The sequence below is a fragment of the Bos taurus genome, chromosome 22 (genome assembly GCF_002263795.3).
Source record: "Bos taurus isolate L1 Dominette 01449 registration number 42190680 breed Hereford chromosome 22, ARS-UCD2.0, whole genome shotgun sequence".
Classification (NCBI taxonomy): Eukaryota; Metazoa; Chordata; class Mammalia; order Artiodactyla; family Bovidae; genus Bos; species Bos taurus.
In genome coordinates, this window is record NC_037349.1 from 199,846 (window position 1) to 207,060 (window position 7,215).

The window sequence follows — 7,215 nt, forward strand, 5'->3', positions numbered from 1 at the left end:
AGCAGTGAATGGGGGCTGGGTGCAGAAGCGCAGGCCGTGTGGGTCGGTCCTAAGGAAAAGGACTGAGGGTGAATGCCATGAAGACATGCCGAGGAGGCTAATGTGACACAGCATAGCCAGGATAGAGAAAATCCTGGAACCACCAGAAAAACAAAAGATCATTCCCACAGGAAGGCTCTAATGCTGCACTCTAACTCAGTGCACTCACAGAACAAAGGACTGCACCCTAGCAAATACCGAAGTGGGGTGGGCTAGCTGTAGTCTACAGCTCCAGAGGAAGACAGGCAGGCGCATGACTGCCAGAATCAGAAGGCAAGGGCCTGCTGCTGCCAAGCTGTGAGCAGCCACCAGTTGCCACCCGCAACTTCCTCCTGTGATCCTTGGCGGCTCGTATCCGCCAGCAGCCTAGGGAAGCGCACAACCCACCTGGGACTGTGACCTCATGGACTAGCCAGGAGCCCAAGCGGCTTGGCCAAGGGTCCCACAGACTGAGACCGACTCTCCTGGGAGGTGCATGCCCACCTACGGCAGTGGCAACCTCCCATGTGGTCCAGCCATAGCAACTGCACCCCATACACGCAGCAGCGTTTACAGTGTCCCTCCCTCTCCACAGCATAACTGAGCAAGTGAGCCCAAATAAGTGGCCCCTTTCACCCCCTCATGTCAAGGGGTAGGTAAGACATTGAAGAGAGACTTGCAAGCAGAGGCAGGCCAAAAAACAAAGCAGAAGTGTGAGCAAAGCAAAGGGGGAATCGCACCAGAAGTGGCAAGTGTAACAGATTAAAATCCTACAGTTAACTTCAGACTGTGTGCTTTAGGCAAACCTGTAGGCTTTCAGAGCAAGTAAAAACCTGAACAATGGAAGATCTTGAGACTGAACTGATTCCACACTGCACAGAAGTCCAGAGACCTTCCAAGATATATTGGAGAACCTTCTGAGTAGGCAAAGCGACTGGAGCAGAAAAAGGGAGGAATCACACAAACATTTCTCTCACTACCACCATATACATACTATCTACCTCCTATAAATTTATTATTTTTAGATTTTTTATTCTTTTAACTCCCCTTTCCCCCCTTATAGTGTCCTAATACAGTTCTTTATTACTGCTTTTTTATTTTTATAGCCTTTTACCTTTCTTAAAAAAAAAAAAAACCTTATTTTTAAAATAAATTCCATACTTTAGTGTTTGATATTTTTTTTTTACATTGGACTTTTGAAGGACTAATTTTTATACTAGGTTTTTAATTTTTGCTTTATGATCTTTTGTTAACTATTTTTTTTTCCTTTGTTAATTTTAATCTTTGAGAATCTAAGTTTCCATTTTCACTTAAGAATTTGATTGTTGGCTTGGTTGCTCTCTTCTGACTTTCCCTTTTCTCCTTTTCATCTTCTTCTGTTCTCTACATAGCTCTGTGAATCTCTTTGGGTGTTACTGGCTGTTGAGAGTTGTTTCACCATTAACCTATGGGTTTTGTCTCCTGTGCTATGTGGCCTGAGAAGTTTTGGTCCTCCTGTAAGAGGTCAGAACTAAATCCAAGGCAAGAGACTCAACTCCAGGACTTTGGAACATCAGAGAACTCCCAAACCCATGGAACAGTAATAGACGAGATCCCGCCCAAAAAGTTCCATAACTACACGGAGACCAAGCTCCACCCAAGAGCCAGCAAGCTCCAGTGCAGGACACCACATGCCAATCCTCCAGCAAGAACACAACCCTGCACATTAACAGACAGGAGGCCCAAAACCACATCAAACCCACAGACACTCCCAAACTCACTACTGCACACTGCACTGCCCTCCAGAAAGATGAGATGGAGCGCCATCCACCAGAACACAGGCACAAATCCCCCCAACCAGGAAACCTTCACAAGGCACTGGTGCAACCACACCCACAGGGAGCAGACTCCACAACTAAGAGGAACCATGCCTCTGCAACCTTCAGAAAGGAGACCCTAAGTATAGCAAACTAAACAAAATGATAAAACAGAGAAATATCTAGCAGGTGAAGGAACATGGTAAAAACCCATCAAACAAAGAGGAGATAGGGAATCTATCTGAAAAAGAATTCAGAATGATAGTAAAGATGATCCAAAATCTTGAAAAGAAAACAGAGACACTGGAGGAACAGATTGAGAAGAGGTAAGAAATGTTTAATAAGGATCTAGAAGAAATACAGAATAGTCAATCAGCAACGAACAACACAATAACTGAGATTAAAAACACTCTGGAGGGAACCAACAGTACAGTAACTGAGGCAGTTACAGATAAGTGAGCTGGAAGATAGAATGGTGGAAATAACTGAAGCAGAGCAGAAAAAAAGAAAAAAGAATAAAAAGAAATGAGGGCAGCCTTAGAGACCTATGGGACAATACTAAGCACCCCAACATTAGAATCATAGGTGTTCCAAGAGAAGACGACAAAAGTAAAGGGCATGAGAAAAATTTGAGGAGTTAATAGTTGAAAACTTTCCTAAAATGGGGAAGGAAATAGCCACCAAGTCCAGGAAGCCCAGAGAGTCCCACAGAGCATAAACTGAAGGAGAAACATGCTAAGAGATATACTAATCAAACTAACAAAAATTATTCACAAAGAAAAAATCTTAAAAGCAGCAAGGGAAAAGCAAAAAATTACATACAAGGAAATTCTTATAAGGCTAAAAGCTGATCTTTCAACAGAAACTCTGCAGGCCAGAAGGGAATGGCAGGATATACTTAAAGTGATGAAAGGGAAAAACCTACAACCAAGAATACTCTATCGAGCAAGGATCTCATTCAGATACAAAGGAGAAATAAAAAGCTTCAGATAAGCAAAAGCTAAGAGAATTCGGCACCACCAAACCAGCTCTTCAACAAATGCTAAAGGAATGTCTCTAGACAGGAAATACAAAACAGGATTATAAAAACAAACACAAAACAATAAAGTAAATGGTAACAGGAACATATTTATCAAGAATTACCTTAAACATAAATGGGTTAAACGATCCAACCAAAGACACAGACTAACTGAATGGATACAAAACAAGTACCCTATATATTCTGTCTACAAGAGACCCACCTCAAACCTAGGGACACATACAGACTGAAAGTGGGGAGTGAAAAAAGATATTCCATGCAAAGTGAAGGTGAAAGTGAAGCCACTCAGTCACATCTGACTCTTTGCGACCCCATGGACTATAGCCTACCAGGCTCCTCTGTCCATGGGATTCTCCAGGCAAGAATACTGGAGTGGGTTGCCATTTCTTTCTCCAGGGGATCTTCCCAACCCAGGGATCGAACCCTGGTCTCCTGCATTGTAGGCAGACGTTTTTACCATCTGAGCCACCAGGGAAGTCACTATTCCATGCAAATTGAGACCAAAAGAAAATACAAGTAGCAATGCTTATATCAGGTAAAATAGACTTTAAAATAAAGATGGTTATAAGAGACAAAGAAGGACACTACATAATGATCAAGGGATCGATCCAAGACATAATTATTACCATAGTTGCTCAGTCATGTCTGACTCTTTGCGACCCCATGGACTGTAGCCTACCAGGCTCCTCCTTCCATGGGATTCTCCAGGCAAGAGTATTGGAGTGGGTTGCCATTTCCTTCTCCAGGGGATCTTCCCAACCCAGGGATGGAACCCAGGTCTCCCGCATTCCAGGCAGACACTTTACCTTCTGAGCCACCAGGGAAGCCCAATTATTAACACACATGAACCCAACAAAGGAGCACCTCAAGATGTATAAGGCAAGTGGAAATAACTATTAAAGAGGAAATCGACAGCAACACAGTAATAGTGGGGGACTTTAATCCATCCACTCATGGATGGATAGATCATCCTGACAGATAATTAACAGGAAACACAAGCTTTAAACAATACATTGGACCAGGTGGACCTAATTAATATCTTCAGTACATCTGATCCAAAAACAATCAGTTCAGTTCAGTCACTCCGTCGTGTCTGACTCTTTGCAACCCCATGAACCACAGCATGCCAGGCCTCCCTGTCCATCACAAACACCCAGAATCCACCCAAACCCATGTCCATTGAGTCGGTGATGCCATCCAACCATCTCATCCTCTGTCGTCCCCTTCTCCCCCCGCATCAGGGTCTTTCCCAGCATCAGGGTCTTTTCAAAACAATAGATTTCATTTTTTTCTTAATTGTACATGGAACATTCTCCAGAATAGATCAAATCCTGGACCACAAATCAAGCCTTGGAAAAATTTAAAAATTAAATCATTTCAAGCATCTTTTCTGATCACAACGCTGTAAGCTTAGATATTAACTACAAATGGTGTATTAAAAAGCAAAGACATCAGTTTGTCAACAAACGTCTGTATAGTCAAAACTATGATCTTTCCAGTAGTCATCTATGAATGTGGGAGTTGGACCATAAAGGCAGAGTGCCAAAGAATTGATGCTTTTGAACTGTGGCGCTGGAAAACACTCCGAGAGTCCCCTGGACAGCAAGGAGATCAAATCAACCAATCCTAAAGGAAATTAACTCAGAATGTTCACTGGAAGGACTGATGCAGAAACTGAAGCTTCAATACTTTGGCCACCTGATGCAAAAGCCAACTCATTGGAAAAGACCCTGATGCTGGGAAAGATTTAAGGCAAAAGGAGAAGAGAATGACAGAGGATTAGATAGTTGAATGGCATCACCAATTCAATGGACATGAACTTGGGCAAACTCCAGGAGACAGTGAAGGACAGGAGGCACAGGGTGACAGAGTTGGGCACAATTTGGTGACTGAACAACAACACGATAAAAAAACTATAAATAACAAGAAACATGGAGGCTACACAATGCACTTCTGAATAACCAATAGATCATTAAGACGGGGGAGCCTGGTGGGCTGCCATCTATGGGGTTGCAGAGTCGGACACGACTGAAGTGACTTAGCATAGCATAGCACAGCAAAAGGAAATCAAAACAAGCTTAGAAGAAAATGACAATGAAAACAAGACAATCCAACACCAATGGGATGTAGTAAAAGCAGTGCTAAGGGGGAAGTTCATAACAATAAGAGGCTACCTCAAGAAACAAGAGACAATCAAATCAACAACCTAACCTTACACCTAAAGCAACTAGAAAAAGAAGAACAAAAAAACCCAAAGTTAGTAGAAGGGAAGAAATTGTAAAGATCACAGCAGAAATAAATGAAAAAGAAATGAAAGATAGCAAACATCAATAAAAATAAAAGCTGGGTCTTTGAGAAGATAACATTGACAAACTGTTAGCAAGATTCATCAAGGGAAAAAGGGAAAAAAACTCAAATCAATAAAACTAGAAATGAAAAAGAAGCTACAAAAGACAACACAGAAAAACAAAGGATCGTAAGAGACAGCTATGAGCAACTATATGCCAATAAAATGGACAACTTGGAAGAAATTGACAAATTCTTGGAAAAGTACAACCTTCCAAAACTGAACCAAGAAGAAATAGAAAATATGAACAGATCAAGCACATGCATGGAAACTGAAACTGTAATCAAAAATATAGATCAATGAAACAAAACAGAAAGCCCGGAGAAAAGTCTATACACCTATGAACACCTTATTTTTGACAAACGAAGAAGGATATACATGGAAACAAGATAGTCTTTTCAATAAGTGGTGCTGGGAAATCTGGTCAACTAATGTAAAAGAATGAAGTTAGAACACTTCCTAACACTATACATAAAAATAAACTCAAAATGGATTAAAGACCTAAACGTAAGACCAGGAACTATAAAACTCTCAAGAGGAAAACAGAGGCAGAACACTGATATAAATCACAGCCAAGATCCTATATGACTCTCCTCCTAGAGTAATGGAAATAAAAATAAGAATAAACAATGGGACCTAATTAAACTTAAAAGCTTTTATAGAACAAAGGAAACTACAAACAAGATGAAAAACAACCCTCAGAATGGGAGAAAATAATAGCAAATAAGACAACTGACAAAAGATTAACTTCAAAAATATACAAGCAGCTCCTGCAATAGCAAGGAAAAAAATTTTTTTTAAAGATATTTCCAGAGAAGATACACAGATGGCTAAAAGAAATGCAAATCAAAACCAAAATGAGGTATCAGCTCACACCAGTCAAAATGGCCATAATAAAAAAATCTACAAATAAATGCTAGAGAGGGTGTGGAGAAAAGGGAACCCTCTTACAATGTTGGTGGGAACGTAAGTTGGTACAACCACTATGGAGAACAGTATGGAGAGTCCTTAAAAAACTAGGTATAAAACGATCATACAACCCAGCAATCCCACTACTGGGCATATACCCTGAGAAAACCAGAATTGGCAAAGACACATGTACCCCAAGTTCACTGCAGCACTATTTACAATGGCCAGGACATGGAAGCAACCTAGATGTCCATCGACATTGAATGGATAAGGAAGTTGTGGTTGTTCAGTTGCTCAGTCATGTCCAACTCTTTGTGACCCTGTGGACTGCAGCATGCTAGGCTTCCCTGTCCTTGCCCATCTCTCAGAACTTGTTCAATGAGTCAGTGATGCCATCCAACCATCTCATCCTCTATTGCCCACTTCTCCTCTTGCCCTCAATCTTTCCCAGCCATCAGGGTCTCTTCCAATGAGTTGGCTATTCCCATCAGGTGGCCAAACTGAAGCTTCAGCATCAGTCCTCCTAATGAATATTCAGGGTTGATTTCCTTTAGGATTGATTGCTTTGATCTTCTTGCAGTCCAAGGAACTCTCAAAAGTCTTCTCCAGCACCATAATTCAAAGGCACTAGTGTTCAACCTTCTTTATGGTCCAGCTCTCACATCCAACCATCACATCCATGGCTACTGAAAAAACCATAGCTAGGTATATACGAATCTTTGTCAGCAGCAATGTCTCCACTTTTTTATACACTGGACCGAAGCAGAACTAACCAAACAACTAACCAAAAAAGGGATGTCCTTATGTCATAGGGAAGTGGAATGCAAAAGTAGGAAGTCAAGAGATACCTGGCTAAACAGGCAAGTTTAGCCTTGGAGTACAAAATGAAGCAGAGCAAAGGCTAACAAAGTTTTGCCAAGAGAATGCACTGGTCATAACATACACAATTTCCCAACAACACAAGAGATGACTACACATGGACATCACCAAATGGTCAATTCCAAAATCAGGTTGATTATATTCTTTGCAGCTGATGGAGAAGCTCTATACAGTCAGCAAAAACACAACCAAGAGCTGACTGTGGCTCAGATTGTGAACTCCTTATT